The sequence below is a fragment of the Cebus imitator genome, unplaced genomic scaffold (genome assembly GCF_001604975.1).
Source record: "Cebus imitator isolate Cc_AM_T3 unplaced genomic scaffold, Cebus_imitator-1.0 Scaffold92, whole genome shotgun sequence".
Taxonomy (NCBI): Eukaryota; Metazoa; Chordata; class Mammalia; order Primates; family Cebidae; genus Cebus; species Cebus imitator.
Window position 1 is genome coordinate 7,917,664 of NW_016107407.1, and position 17,137 is coordinate 7,934,800.

Here is a 17,137-nt window from a genome sequence, read left to right on the forward strand (position 1 = left end):
AAGACAAGGTCTCGCTCTGTTGCCCAGGTTGGAGTGCAGTGGTATGATCTTGGCTCACTCCAACTTCCACCTCCTGGATTCAAGTGATTTTGTGCTACAGCCTCCTGGGTAGCTGGAACCACAGGCATGTGCCACCACACACGGCTAATTTTTGTATTTTTAGTAGAGATGGGGTTTTACCACGCTGGCCAGGCTGGTCTCGAACTCCTGACCTCAAGTGATCTGCCTGCCTCAGCCTCCCAAAGTGCTGGAATTACAGGTGTTATCCACTACGCCCAGCCAGAATTTTGATGTATTCTTATGTAGTTGTTTCTTAAATTAAAAATATGATATTTGTTCAGATTAATACAATGTTGGCTGTTTTAGTTTCGCATTCTTTACTTATTAGAAATATATTTTTTAGAGCTTTAACACATCACCTAAAGCTTATGAAAGTTGCCTTTGTTAACATGAATTCCATTTTCCTTTTAAAAATTAAATTATGGCACCCTCTACTGAATTTGAAAGGAATTGCTGAATAGACATATGCAGGTTTGAAAAAGAGAGCATATGACTTTATAGATTAGATTTTCTTGTCACCTCTATTTGCTGTGATGATCGTTTTTGCTCACAGGCTCCTCCTGAGGTGGTGTGTTGACATACGTGCAATTAAACCCACATTTTGAAGCAGGCAGAGGAACTAGAGTGAGCAAATTTACAGAAGCATGAAATAACATAGTGTGTTCACAGGGTTGTAGTTTTATAGAAACTTGAGAGAGGGTGTTGGTGTGATTTTTTGCAAAGAAAGCAACAAGAAAGGACCAAGAGCATGTCTCATTTTAAGGAATTTAAACTTTATCATGAAAGTGCAGTTGAATCATCAGCTAGTTTATTTAGAGTAGTCAAGCCATCATGTAAGTATCTTTGAGAGATGATGCTGGCAGCATGTGTAGGATGGCTTGGAGGTGGGGACAGACCAATTTGAGGATTACTGTGTTTGCCAAGTGGGCTTATTAGGGTTCTCAAAAGACACATAGTTCTGGGGTACAAGAGGCTGAGAGATGGGTAAGTTCTTTTCTCCCCTTTAAAAAATGTTTTAGCATAAAACTATCAAGATATACAGAAAAGTAGAAAGAATAGTACAATGAATATCCATATGTCCACCTTAGACCCAGCAACTGATGACATTTTGCCATATGTTCTCTCTCCCTCTCCTCCCCCTCTCTGCTGAGGTATTTTTGAGTAAATTACAGACACCAGTACTTGACACCCCTAAATACTTTATCAAGTATCTCTCTAAAATAAAGGATGTTAGGAGAGAGATATTTAGGGAGATGAAATCAGGAAAGTTAGAATTTGGTGGTATAGATAATGACTTCTGTTACATCCAATAGGAGAACCACAAAGTCTTGCTTTTGTTGTTATTAATTTGTGATTATATAATAGTTTCTTTCTACAGTTTGAGACTTTGAAGAGATGGATATATAGTAAATGCTATTACATTTTAAATCAAAATGTTGAAAAGGACACTTTTTTGATCAGCCAAAGTTTCAAATACGTACAAAAGTTGAAGAGGACATCATTCTTGGCTAAGGCAATGGCCCATGCCAGGCATCTCCATGTGAGAAGAGAAGAGAAGTGGAGCGATTCCAGAGAGAAGTAGGCCAGGCTTCTCTCACCAGGGGAAAGAGCAGGCTCTTTTATTATAACAGAAGCCCAGGTCAGCAGAAGTTTTTGTGAGAAAGGCACACAGCCAGCACAAGTGTGACCAACACCAAGTGCAATGGTGAGAGTGGGCAGCTGGTGAGCTGACTGGCACTAGCAGAGTCTACTTACTTGGGGAAGAGGGAGCAGGAGACGTCAAAGAGGACTGGTCACAGATGACAGATGAACCTTGTTTTGGGGGGGCACAGAATCTCGCTTTGTTGTTCAGCTGGAGTGCAATGGTACAATCTCAACTCATGACAACCTCAGCCTCCCAGGTTCAAGTGATTCTCTTGCCTCAGCCTCCCAAGTAGCTGGGACTACAAGCACGCACCACCACACCTGGCTAATTTTTGCATAGTAGAGACAGGTTTTCGCCGTGTTGGCCAGGCTGGTCACCAACTCCTGGGCTTAAGTGATCCGCTAGCCTCAGCTTCCCAAAGTACTGGGATTACAGGCATGACACACCACGCCCGGCCAGATGGTGACAATTTAATATCTTTAACTTGTTGACAGTTTGCCTACTATACTTTTAGTCTAGTAAATGTTTTAGGTTGTGATCAATAAGATTAGCCTTTCTCCATTGGACAGGAGGGCTCGAAAGAGGACAGGCAGAAACACAAAATACATAATGTATATAAAATACATAATATTGTCATAGCTAAAGTTGATAGGGGTTCCAGTAGTGTCTCATTCATTTTTTCATTGATTCAACAAATAATGTTTGGAGCCACCTATTATTATGGCAAGCACTATTCTAAGACATCAGGAATTCAGCAGTGAATACCACAGACTAAAGTCTCTGCTCTCGCATAGTTTCTGTAAGTCATATGTTGCTTAATGATGGGGAGACATTCTGAGAAATTTGTTAGGCGACTTGGTCCTTGTGGGAGCATCCTAGAGTTGCATTTACACAAACCTAGATGGCAGAATGGCAGAGTCCTTTATACACCTAGGCTACATACATGGTGCAGCCTGTTGTTCCTAGATTAGAAACCTGTGCAGCAGGTGACTGCACTGAATATTTCAGGCAGTTGGAACACAGTGGTAAGTATTTGTGTATCTAAACATAGCAAGGGTAGAGTAAAAATATGAGACCGCTGTCATATAGGTGGTGTCTCCTTGACAGAAACATCATTATGCCCTGTATTGCATGGCTGTATTCTAGTAGGAAAGACAGACAGTAGACAAGAAGAGTGAAATATGCATAGCTTATGAAATTGGGATAGGCACAGACTAAGATCATTAAGTGGAAATAGGAATGTGCGAGGGAGATTTTAGAAACAGAGGCCAGGGAGGCTGAGAAGATGCTGTCTGGGGAAACACCCGGAAACCTGAACCACTTGAGCCGTGTCGGAGTGCACAAAGCCTCCTGCTTGGCATTTACATCATTTTCCGTTTCTTGTGAGAGCATGTCTCCTCTAGAGAGTGTATGAATAGAAAGTGGCTGACAGCTGGCTTCCATGTGGTCTTGGCATGCTCTGTTTTTCCCAACCAGGTTCTTCTTCTAACCTTCAGATTTCTTGACACTAAATTGATGATAAAGCAAGTTCCCCTTATCAGATAGATTCATTCCAGGGTGTGTTAGTCTAAGACAGTTTGTCTAGCAGTCCACTAACAGGCTGTGCATAGCTCTGTGAAATGCTCTTTTGGGTAACCGTTTCCCATGGTTTTTTGGACAATGACTGGCATGTTACTTTCCTTAGCAACTTAATTTTTGTTCTATCTTTACGTAACCCTTTGGAAATGTTAATTTTCCCCCTTTTCTGTTCATTTGTTTCACCGTAGAAACTGTAATACTCCTATTCGGAGCTATGACATGCAAATTAAAAATTTACAAAGCATAGTCAATAGATTCCAGCAGCTAATATTAATGAAGTGTAAATATTGAGGTTAGTGAAGAAAGTAACATTAAAAGGCATATGAACAGCACAATGCTCTTAAACTTTCTCTTGGGTATAGCTGACTTCGAATGTAAGAGTCTCTACCATTCAATACATAAAGGGCTAATACAGAATAGATTTTCTTCTAGTTCGTAAAGGACGCACTGTTCTCTACAATATAACGTTAGGGTTTTGAATTGTTTGAAGGGCTCATTTCTGGTTTGTTCTCAGCACTGGAAATAAAATACAGCTAGTGCTCGACTTACGACCACGATTGGTTCCGACAGACTGGTCGTAACACGATTTGGTCGTAAGTTGAGTAGGCTATATGCACGCTGAGATGGTAGTCCTGCCGGAAGCTGGTCCGCACTGTCGTACGCCCAGCTGGGCAACGTTTGCGCTGCCAGACGCAGAGCAGTCGTGACTAGCGATTGTGGTCGTAAAGTCGAATGGTCGTAAGTTGCATAGGTGGTAAGTCAATCAATACCTGTAGATGAATATGCTACAAGACTGGAAACATGGGTATAAGCTCATACACATATAAGTGAGGATTTCCTTTAGGAGTGTAAAGATAGATGACCATGGAGAAAAACCTAACAATATAAAGTTGTTGTGATATAATCAGTGCTTTTGGATTATATATTTTCTTTTATTGCTGTCTATTTAAGATAGCTTCAATACATACATATGTAAATATACATGAATAAAACCATTGTGAGTTACATTTAGTTTAACTTTTTAGCATTAGTCCTTAATTTGAAAATGCGTACAATTAGCTTTAGTATTATGACATAATTATTTACAAATGAGAATCAATTTTTAGAAAACGCATTTTTTGATAGCGCTGATATAGGGCCTAGGAATCTGACCAAACCAGACAATTTACGAGTCGGTTGTCAGTAAACACATGAAATCATCTTTATGAATGTCCAGATTTATTACAGGTGTTTCTAGTAGCCCACATTTTTAGGAACTGTTGTATTGAACCACTTAATTAATCCTCAAGAAATAATAATGTAAATACTTAAGAGTGAATGATTTATGTTATATAAAAATCATACTGTTGATATTTGCAAATGAGCAGTGTATCAGTCATAATGGGCTAGGTTGTGTTTCAGTAGCAAATGGCCCCAACAACATATTTATTTTTTGCTGTTGCTATATATCCATCACATGTTGGTGGGGTACTGTGCTCCATGTCAGGGCTTGAGCTAATGGACTTGCCATTATGGAAAACATTAGACAACTTGGGAAAGAGAAGATGTATATGATTCAGCTCAGTGTCCCTACCCAAATCTCATCTTGAATTGTAATCCAACTTGTAATCCCTTCATGTCAAAGGAGGGACCTGGTAGGAAGTGATTGGATCATGTGGATGGTTTCTACCATGCTGTTTTTGTGACAGTGAATGAGTTCTTACCAGATCTGATGCTTTAAGTGTTTAGCAGTATCTTCTGTTTCTTTTGCCTGCCACCATGTAAGACGTACCTTGCTTCCCCTTAACCTTCTGCTGTGATTGTAAGTTTCCTGAGGCCTCCCCAGCCATGTGGAACTGGGTCAACTAAACCTTTATATTAATAAATTACCCAGGCTTGGGCAGTTCTTTATGAAAACAGACTAATACAGTGTAGAATCCCATGCTTGCTCTTAAACGTGTCTTTGCAGCAGTAATAACCTATCACTTTCATGTTACTGGCTAAGGCAAACCACAAAACCTCACCTAACTTCAAGGGGCTAGAGGCACACAATTCTCTGTATGTGGAAGGGAGGAGTGGCAGATATATTGTTGAGTAGCATCATTGTCTAGCCATAATTAGAAAGTTTTCTAAAATAATGAATGTGGTCAAGTTCCCTACATTATATACTTTGATATAACAATTGAGTTGTCATTTATAATTGGTAGTGCTGGTTGAAACCATTTATTATATACCAAATATATAGAAAAATCACTTGGTATTAGTCCCTCTGCTCTGACAGTGTTTGTGGGTTTAAATACAACAATGATTTATGTGTTTCAGACTTGATCTACAGGACTGCTATCCATGCTATACCATAAATAGGCAGGCTTGTATTTGCAACTGCCCCTTAAATCAGTTTGCTTGTTTGTAGTAAGCTTGCCCATATCTGAGAGCTACTTACTAGATTTTTGACAACTTTTATGCCTACTATTATTATGTAGTTATGACATAACTATTTTGTAGTTACGTCATTTCTTCCTTAGATTATCTTCAAAGTTGTATACTCATTTTTAAAAATTGTGTTAAACATAACATAAATTTACTGTCTTAATTCTTAGTGTACAGTTCAGTAGTGTTGAGTATATTCACACTGTTATGCAATGGATCTTCAGAAGCTTTTCATTTACAAAACAAAATCTCTATACCTATTAAACAATAACCACTTGCCTCTCCCCGCTGTTCCTGGCAATCATCAGTTCTGCTTACTGTTTCTATTAGTTTGACTATTTTAGATACTGCTGATAAATGGAACCATAAAGTATTTGATTTTTGGTAATTAGCTTATTTCCTCCTTTCTTAAGACTGAATAATTTTCTATTGAATATATATACCACATTTCGTTTGTCCATTCATCTGTCAATAGATGCTGGATTTGCTTTCATCCCTTGGCTGTTGTGGACAATGCTGCAGTGATGTAGCTACGCAAATATCTCTTTGAGTTCCTGCTTTCAATTTTGTTGGATATATTCCCAGAAGTGAGAAACCTTCATACTATTTTCGGTAGTGGCCATACTACAGAAATTTACATTTACATTCCCATCAATAGTGCAGAAGGGTTCCAATTTCCCCACATCCTTGTCAACACTTGTTATTTTCGTTTTTTTTTTTTTTTAAATAGTATACATTCTAATGTGTATGAAGTAATATCTTGTAGTTTTGATTTGCATTTTTGTAATGATTAGTGATGTTGAGGATCTTTCATATTGCCTTCCTTTGTGTTATATAGTTTTTTTTTTTTTTGTAGGAACATTCTTTGATTCTCTTCTCATTATCTTTTGTGTATCTTATGTAGGTATTTTCTTTGTGCTACCATGAGGATTGTACATATCATCTTAAAATTGTAATAATCTGTTTTTATCTAATAGCAATTTAATTTCAATCACATATAAAGACTGAATTTTATAATTCTGTGCCCCCATATATGTTATTGACATCACAGATTACATCTTTTTATATTGTTATGTTATTATAAATCATTAATATAGATTTATAGTCACTTTTATGCTTTTGTCTGTTAAAATGTATATATATAATTTATGTGTATATAAATTACATGTATATGTTATATATTTTATATTTTAATATAATTATGTGTGTGTGTATAAATAAAATTTTTTTCTTTAAGATTGGGTTTCACCTTGTCACCCAGGTTGGAGTGCAGTAGTGTGCTCACAGCTCACTGCAGCCTCGACCTCCTGGGTTCAAACAATCCTCCTACCTTAGCCTCTTGAGTAGCTGGGACTGCATATGCATGTCACCACACCTAACTAATTAAAATATTTTTTTTTGTATGGATGAGGGTCTTGCTTTGTTGCCCAGGCTGAAAATTTATGAAATAATTAAAAGTGATTTGTGCATCATTATAATATTACTGTATTTTATATTTGTTCCTATATTCACCTTTACCAAAAAGCTTTATATTTTCATGTGGTTTCATGTTGCTGTCTAGCATTCTTTCATTTAGACTTGAAGGACTCCCTTTAGTATGTCTAATACAGGTATAGTGTCAACAAACTCCCTCAACTTTTGTTTATTTGGGAAGGGATTAACTTATTTTTCATTTTGTGGGACAGTTTTATCAGATGTAGTCTTCTTGATTGGCAGATTTTTTTTTTCTTTCACTACTTTGAATATATCATCTTACTTCAACCTGCAAAATTTTTGCTGAGAAATTCACTGATCCTCTGTGGATGCTCCCTTGTATATGACGAGTCACTTTTCTCCTGCTGCTTTCAAGATTCTCTCTGTGACTTTTAACAGTTCAGTTATGATGTGTCTTAGCAAGAGTCTGTTTGGATTTATCCAATTCAGAGTTTGTTAAGCTTCTTGAATTTTTTTGTCCATTTATCTCCTCACATGTGGGAAATGTTCAGCCATGTTTTCTCTGTTCTTCTCAGACTCCCATAGTGCATGTGTTCATCTGCTTGATGGTGTTCCATTAGGCTTGTCTCTTTTCTTCATTCTCTTTTGCTTTTGCTCTTCTGACTTGATAGTATCATATGATCTACCCTCAAGTTCACTGATTTTTTTTTCTACTTGATCAAGTCTGCTGTTGTGAATTTTTTCAGTTCATTTATTGCATTTGTAAGGTCCAAAGTTTCTAGAAATAGAAAGTTTTAATAGTTTCTATTTCTCTAATTCTGTTGTTATATTGTTCATGAATCCCTTTCCTGACTTTTTTTTTTTTTTTTTTTTTTTTTTTTTTTTTTTTTTTTTTTTTTTTTTTTTTTTTTTTTTTTTTTTTAGTTGTCTGTTTGTGTGATGTTTTAGCTCACTGAGCATCTTGAAGGTGATTATCTTGAATTCTTTGTCAGGTAATTTGGAAACCTTTTCTTCATTGTGGATTTCTGGAGCTCTATTTTGCTCCTTTGATTGGGCTATGTTTACTGTTTCTTTGATGCCTTGTGTTCTTTCATTGAGATCTGGGCATTTGGAAAGAGAGCTTCTCTCAGTGTTTATGGACTGGCTTCATGAAGGGGAAAATCTTTTCCAATCAGCCTGAATAGTGATTCTTTGGACCTCTCAAACCTTTGCTGGGAATGCAACTTCTCTGGCCTGTGCATGTAATTTCGCAGTTAATGAAATAGGACCTGCTCCTGTTTTCTTCTCAGAAGTCTATACAGTAATCTCTTCCTCCTCATGGCATCTGAGGTGCTGCGTCTTCCTGATGCCATAACAAGCCCCTGTGCTCTCCTTTGTTTTCAGTGGCCCCCAGACTGGCATCCAGATTATATCATCTTCCTGTTAGCACTCCAAATTACTTGCTTGGGCAGCCCCCATAAGCCAGAACATTGGGTGCACATTTTCCTCTTCTCTTTCCCTCCTTAGGGAAAAGCTGGAATTGGGAATTTTCCTCCGAATTACTCCATGTTGCACTAGGGTCAGGGAGGAGCTAAGGTGGGCAAAAAGCAATGAACTTTCCTGCATACACTGATGTCACCTTCCTTAGCTTTTGCTTGCATGGATACTGCATAATTAATTGACTTCTGGAGTTCTTACAGAGGTAACTTGGTTTGTATGGTGTTGTTAAGTCAGTGTTTCCACAGGGAAAAGAGGGTTTGAGGCTTTCTATTCCACTGTCTTGCTGATGTCACTCCCTGTACATATTTAGTAAAACCTCCAGTCATTGCTAGAATATTTCACTGGATGTTTTGCTATGCCTGTATAATAATCATTACTGTGTTATAATAAGAGGTTTTATTGATAAAGAGGTAGATATTTGGTAACTCTATTAAAATTTAATGTTAAATGTAGCTTTTTACTACACAGATTTATTCTATTTTTATGCATGGTAGGTTGAACAGGAAGTTGTATATAATTTTAATCAAACTTGCTTTGTTGACTGGTTTATTTTTGACCTCTCAAGATATTTTTGAAATTAGTGACTATGAATTGTGGGTAATGCTACAGTGACACTTCGTTAATAAGAAAGGTTTAATAGAGTCCGAATTGTATTCTTGAGCTTCAGATATATTCTGTCATTTATTCTAGCCATATAAAACAGAAAGACAGTATCTCGGCTATCATGTAAGATGCTACTGTAGATTTTAGAAAGATTTGTGGCTTTTACAGGCTGTGAATTTTGTAGGTATGTCCTAGACCTAAGAATTGGCGATCAATATATTGAAGGCTAAGAATACTGTTTTCAGACCTACTTGATGTTTTGGGTATATCAGAGAACACACTGTGTTGTGTGATTGAAGAGCCAACATGAGGATATGGCTATGAAGCAGGCAATTTTCTGATTTGTAAACGGAATCAAGTAGATCAAGAAAATTAAGGGGAAGGTTGAGGGAAAGGGAGAGCTAAAATTGAAGCATCTGGTGTGTTTCTGGTGTTTTAGATATGTTGTTTCATTTAACCAGTCACAAAAAAATGAGTGAGATATATATATATATATATATCTCACTCACTTTATATATATATATATATATATATATATATATCTCACTTTATATATATTTTTTTATATATATATATATATATATATAAAATTTTCTTTCTGTTTGACCACTGAGAAAACAGAGAGGTTAATAGTAGCTAAGAGCCAGCTTTGTGTAGAATGATTCACAGAGTGGGCCTGGAACTCATACATACCAACATTAGAATCCCTTCAAGCTGTGGACTTAGGACACATTGTCTAAAATTCAGTTTCCTCATCTGCAAGACATGGTAATAGTGATTATGAAATGGTATTATTGTGAGGGTTCAGTGAAACAGTTCATGTTGCATTTTTAACTTACTATGTGGGAAATTGTGGATACTCAGTTAATGTTAATAGGAGCCATCCTGAACATTATTCTTCTTTATTTATTTTCATTGTTTTATGTGGCTTTTTGAGGTCTCATGCTTTATAAATTGTGCATGTGGTAAGTGGTAGAAGATCCTTCAGATTTTAAACTCTGTTTTTTTGTCCTACCAAAGCATGTATTCTTTTCATTGTAGGGTCACCAAAAGTTTGCGAGATTAAAGAAATAAGGAATTAGAGAGTGATGAAAACAAGATTGGAAAGTGTTAATAAGGCTGGACATGGTGGCTCATGCCTGTAATCCCAGCACTGTGGGAGGCTAAGGTGGGTGGATCACCGGAGGTCAGGAGTTTGAGACCAGCCTGACTAACATGGCAAAACACCATCTCTACTATTATCCAGGTGTGGTGATGGATACCTGTAATCCCAACCACTCGGGAGGCTGAGGTAGGAGAATCACTTGAACCTGAGAGGCAGAGGTTGCTGTGAAGCAAGATCATGCCACTACACTCCAGCCTGGGAAACAAGAACAAAACTCTGTCTCAAAAAAAAAAAAAAATAATAATAATAATCAAAATGATCATCTGTTGATTGGCTGCTATAAGGGTTAGATGTTTTACTTTTGTTATTTCATTTAATCTCATTTCATTAAGTAGCTTGGCCAGGATCACAGAGTCAGTAAGGCTGGGCTTGGGTGTGATCTTAGGTCTGTCTGATTTCAAAATCTGTGCTCTCATTATTGGGCTGTGCTATCTCCCCATAGGTAAAATGATGAGGTGTCTCTGACTTGGAAGGGAAAGAGAGCAGACCATTTTATTGTTTAGTTTTTAGGGACATATACCATAATATGGGTTCCATTCTCAAGGAATCTAATGGGGGACATTGATTGAATGAAAAATATAAAATTACATTGATGCACCTTAATTATAAAAAAGGATTACAAGATTGTTTTCTGTGGTAGAGGACTTAAGTGAATGCCAGTGGAATGCCGAGATGAATCTGGAATTGAAAATTAGTTAAGGAAAACGTAATGAAGAAGTTGTATCACTCTTCTCTGCCTCCAACAATTAGAGGAAAGAGACATGGAGGAAAAATAGCGGGTCATTGATGGTCAGTGGTGTAATCTTTAAGATTTAGTCAAGACTTTTTAGTAGTAGGTGGTAGAATATAAATGCAATGAGAAAAGAGTCATCATCAGAGAAGTGTCCCAGAGGAGAGGTGTGGAAGATGTGCCAGCACTATACATGCTGCTACCTTTGCTTTAAGGAGAGTAAAAAAGAAAATGGGGTCGTGGTGCCCTCATTGTTGTAGACAGTTCGGATAGTTTGGAATGAGGTCATTGCCTGCAAGTGCTAGTTCATTCATTACACCTGTGCTTCCAGAGAAGGGGCGATTGTGTGCCTTTCTAAGAGTGCTCACTAGATGAGGCCCTAAGGGTCTTGTGGTTAATACTCCTTCCTGGCAAGTGGACCAGGGTTCCCGGCAGACTTTCCTAGCAGCCTTAAAGCCTGGGTCTCTTCACCTGGGGATTATAAAGCAGTGTGTTCTCTTGTTTCTTTTCTGAAGTCTTTAAAGGTTTATAGGATTCTTTTAGTGGGATTCTTTTCTGTTGTTTCAGCATTTCCCTTTCCATATGTGGAAAGGACATGTGTTGGTTTTATATCAATATAATCATTGAACTCTGTTGGATTTGTAAAATGTGGGGCATTTTGATTTTTCATACTTATTCCTTTTTTTCTTAAAAACTAGGAATTTTTGGGTTTGGTTGTATAAAGCACTTTTTCTTGCATACAACATCCTAATACTCAACCAGTTGTAAGTCTGTTTTTATATTTTTTATGTATAATGACAGAGTCTGAGATACTTGGGATAGCAAGAATTGACATACAATTTTGTTTATGATTAAGAACTGAATCTTTAAAAATTTTTATACTCTTGCACAACAAAATAAAATGAATTTTTTTAACTTTCTTTTTTTTGAATATTTAAATAATGACCAGTAAAAATGTTACTAGAAAGAATGTTACTTCTAGATCCTGAAGTCACTAGCAGATAGGATATAAAGATATAGAATAGCAGTCAGCAAGCTTCGCCTTCCTTCATTTCTGGAAATCAAGTTTTATGGGAACACAGTCATACTCATGTACATATTGTTTAGGTTAAGACGATATGGACTTTCCAGAAAATGTTTGCCAAACCTTGGCATTAGAGACGCAATTCTGAACAATTTTGGTTTTCAGATTTACACTCTTTAAAAATTACTGAAGGCTCTAAAGAGTTTTGATTATGTGGGTTATATTGGTTTAATTCATTTAAAAATAACAATATTAAATTTGCTTCATGTTAACACAAATCACTTTTTTATGAAAAATAATTTTACCCCCTAAACAAAAACGTGAATGCGTTGCAAATTTCTTTAATTCCTGGCTCAGAAGGAGACTGTTATATTTTCGTATCTGTGTCTACTTTCATTTTGCTGCTATATGTTTTGTGAAGGATATGAAGAAAAACTGACCTTACACAGATCTGTAGTTGGAAGAGGGAGGAATATTTTAATAGGCTATGCAGTTAAGTATGGATATTCTTTACTGTTTCACCAAAGATATATGGCAATTTCTTAAAGATAAGTTTCAGTGTAAAATCTGAAAATATAGAAATAAAGTTATTGTATTGGAACTTTAAATTGATCTATCTTGAGCTTTGAATGGATGTTGTTCATGCATGATTTTCTAATGCGTTAGTAGAAAATGGGAAAATATTGGTTCACCGAATCATGCAGATCTTCCCAACGTTGATACAGAATGCCAGAATAATCACATTTGTTAATATCACCATGGATCTTCCCAGCAAAGCCTTTAGGCATTGGGAAGCTGATAGAACCAGTGCGAAGTGTGGACTTGGTTCCACCATGTGTGTGTTTCAGTTAACAGAGCATCATGCAAAATGAGCCTCTAGTGGGTGCAAGTTTTATAAAATTCTAATTTTTGCTTGGAAGCTCATTTTTATTGTTAGCAACACATACTGTTTTTGGTTTCCCTTGAAAACATGGACTCTTTATTTTCAAGAAAACGTTTGCCAAATACCAAGAAGCTTGAATGACCATAGTTTGTCTTCTGTTCTTTTAAGTTAAAAAAAAAAATGATGTTCCATGATCAAAGCAGCCAATACAGTTCACAACTCAAATCACTGCACAACTTTTTTTTTTTTTTTTGAGACAGTGTTTCCTTTGTTTATAGCAGCAGTACTTTATGTGTCCTTCCCGTTATTCACACAGGATGTTAAAAAGAAAAGTACTTAAGAGTCAATGAATATTAATTTTTAATGCTTCATTAGCAATATTCTATAGTGAACCTTTCCTCTTCCCTCCTCGTCTTCCTGCTTTTCTTCTTCCTCCTCTTCCTTTGAATGAGCGTCCTTGGCAGTGAAAAAGATAATGTTCAATAGTTTCAATTTGGTGCCATTATCTTGACTCATGCTCAGATGGCAGTGGTTTTACCAACAGTGACCATTGCTTTATTTCTTTTCACCATTGGTGCAGATGCTGGTACAGTGAAAAAGACAAATAACATCTCAGTACTTTCTTCAGTATTTTTATGAAAATAGTTTGACTTCATGGACTCCTCTGAAAGGGTCCTGGAGACCACTAGGAGTCTCTGGACCACACTTTAAGAATAGCTGATATAAAAGATACAAGTACCATTTTATATAAGTAGATGCCTGCCACTTAGTATATGTTGCCTCTTTTTATTCTTACAATTATAATTTATGAGGGTTCAAATAATGTTAACAGATATAAGTCTGCTTCTTGCACTGGCTAATATAATTAATGAGTCTTTCAGATTGAGCTTTTAAAATATCTATGATAATTAGATTTATTTTAAAAAGTTTACTCTGTGTGTGTTGTTTTATTGCTCTATTAGGTTTTGAAAATGTAACTTTTGAGTATGTGTACCTGGTGAAATAATCTACAGTTGGATGTCTGAGCACACTTATTCTGAAATGATAGATTGCTAACATTTATTAAAATAGTTTATGATGACAGTGAATTACAAGTTTTCATATTTTTGAACACTTATAGAGAGGAAATGTATTTGAAAATTACTTGATTTCTTATTCATATATATTAACTGTGTGTGTGTGTGTATATATGTTTACATTAGTAAAAAATGTTGCAGACGATGGAATTAAGTAAATTCTTTACTGAAAACAAGTTGTAAACACTTGCACTTTTGTGATTGACCACTAGATGTCATGAGTGCCACGGGAGCATTAAGAGTTGCCCAGGGCGGGTAGAAATTGAATATTGTAAACTCATAGACCTTCACATACTTCACTGTTTCCAGATGATCAATGCCAGAGGAACCTGATACAGTGTGATATATAGAAGCAAGGTACAACTGGAATAATGAAATTTCAAAAATAAGCCTTTTTAAAGGAGGGTTGTAATCATTCTATTGGGTATTGTAAATGCTTCAGGTGCACTTGATACTGCTGTTATGTTCCTGGCTTTTGGATCTTTCTCTTTTTTATGGAAAGATGGATTGAACTTCAATTTAAGAATATTCGGTAATCCCTCTCAGGACATACTGTAACAGCTGGTATTTTTGTGTTGTAGTAAATTGATTCCATACAACAGTCAGTAATAATTATGGCTGCCTTCCGACAAATCCCAAAGCATTTTCAATGAATTTAGCCAAAGAAAATAACATCATTACTACAAAAGTTTAACTCAGTTCGAAAGTTAAACCTAGTGCTTTATTCCACAAAATACAAAATGTTACTGGTTAGGATTCTGTCAAACCATTTTAAAAATTCATATTCTTGCATATGCTCTGAGAAGGTGATTACTTTGTAGTATATGTACTTAAGAGAGAATTGCTTTGTAATAAATAATACAGCTTTGGAAAAATTTAATCTTGAGTGTTCATTATGAAATAAAGAACAAGAAGCGCTAGGGCTTTTTTTATATGGCATAGATGAACAGCAGCAATATCAGCTCAAAAGGGTGTTTTGTTGTGGAATGTAAGGCTTTTAGTATTAATGGAATGTGAATGTTTCAAATTATATGAAATTCTAATTGTTTGCTATAAGCATATGTTGTCTTATCATATGGTGTGTATGGTTTATAAACGTGAAACATTTTAAGTTCTTTAAGCTGTGAAGAAAGTGATAGGTTGCATGGTATAGATTGTATAGCACATGTACAGTCTCTACCATATAATTAATGGCTTTTCTTGTGACATAAAGAACTTAAATTACATATATATATACACACATACAATACCTACTCACAAACATACATACATATATATTGCCCTAATGGTACAAATGTGTCTGCAGACATTTTACAAATTTTAATTTGTTTTCCTTTTTTTCTATTAGCAAAACAAAAGTCTACTAATTGACTGTGTTCTTGAAATTATACAGTCTGTTTTTGACTTTGAATGACTTCGTTTCTAACCTTGCCTTATATAAGGAACATTATCCTGTAGTTGAATCTTCATCCTGATTTTTATAATAATTTATGAAGGCAAAGCAAAATTGCTTTAAAAATTATTAGAAAAAACAGCTTCAGACATGTGCATTAGTGAAATCTTGCCTCACATTTTTAATTTTTAGCTTAGTGAGCTGTATTTTCATTTGGTACTTAAAATAACAGTCCACATATTTTAAATGAGTACTCTTTTCTGTATGGATTTGTATGCATGTTTTAACTATGTCAGCCTTTGCAGTAACATAAAGCAAAATTCAAGCCATTGCAGCAGATAGTCTGATCTAAAATAATTCGTTTGATGATGGTGTTTTTAATACTAATTTTCACTTTAACAATTAAAAAGCTAATTTAGAAGGCTTTAATAGAATCTTGCAGTGTGGATTTTTTAAAGTAAAATTTGGCAAGTTCATTTCTTTTTTTTCTGTTATTTGATTCAGCAACTTAAAGCCCTTAAGAATTGATGTGAGCCAGTTTTTCCAAGGTTTCCAATGTTTTCTTGTTGTTGTTAATACATGTTAAAATATCCTTCTAAATTACTGAATTTGCTTTATAGAGAATTGAGGAAAGTGTGTTAAAAATGAACTTAAAACACATTGTGTGGTTCTTCTGATTTCTACAAAAATGTAAATGGAGTACTTTTTCCGTTATTAGCTAGAGGTGATCCAAATTTAAACCAGATGGCCTCCCTCTAGGTGTTAGGCCAATGTAAATTTTAATCTTGCTACTTTCTTTTATGTTTTCATTTTATAATCTCATTACCTGAATTTAAAAAAGCCCAGTCATAATAACCAGCGTTTCTTGTTTACTTACCATGTGTCAGGCACTGCATTATATATCTGAGTATATTTAATTACCAAATAGTTCTAATTTACTGTTGTCTTTATTTGCATGTAAGGAAGTTAAGGCTTAAGAAGATGAAATACCGTGTCAAAGATCACAGAACTAGCAGCTTTAGAGATTAGAACTAGCAGCTTTAGAGATTACGTCAAACTCTAGATTCCTTGTTCTTAACTGCTATGCTGTACTACCTTTACTGCTTATTTCAGGATAAACATTAGTTAAGATAGTTATTTAAAAAGAAGTTAATATTTTTCCAGATACAACAAAGGTTAGTTTTACTGAAAGAACTTACTTATGTATGCTGGCTTAAATCGTTAGATTTACTTCTATAAATCTATAATAACATCTTGCTTTCATTCTAGTAAATATTCCTTCAAGATTAGTTGCAGTCTTCAGTTAGAGAACCATGCATTTGTCATATTAGGATGAGCTATTTAAAAAAATACAGCCGGGCGCGGTGACTCAAGCCTGTAATCCCAACACTTTGGGAGGCCGAGGCGGGTGGATCACGAGGTCAAGAGATTGAGACCATCCTGGTCAACATGGTGAAACCCCGTCTCTACTAAAAACAAACAAACAAAAAAATACAAAATATTAGCTGGGCATGGTGGCATGTGCCTGTAATCCCAGCTACTCAGGAGGTTGAAGCAGGAGAATTGCCTGAACCCAGGAGGCGGAGGTTGCAGTGAGCCGAGATTGCGCCATTGCACTCCAGCCTGGGTAACAAGAGTGAAACTCCGTCTCAAAAAAA

General features: G+C 35.9%; 1 protein-coding gene across 5 annotated transcripts in view; it reads left to right on the top strand.

Annotated features, from left to right (window-relative positions):
• MPP7 (membrane palmitoylated protein 7) overlaps nt 1-17,137 on the top strand; it is a 241,838-nt gene that overhangs the window by 45,336 nt on the left and 179,365 nt on the right. The gene's annotated exons all lie outside the window — the stretch shown is intronic.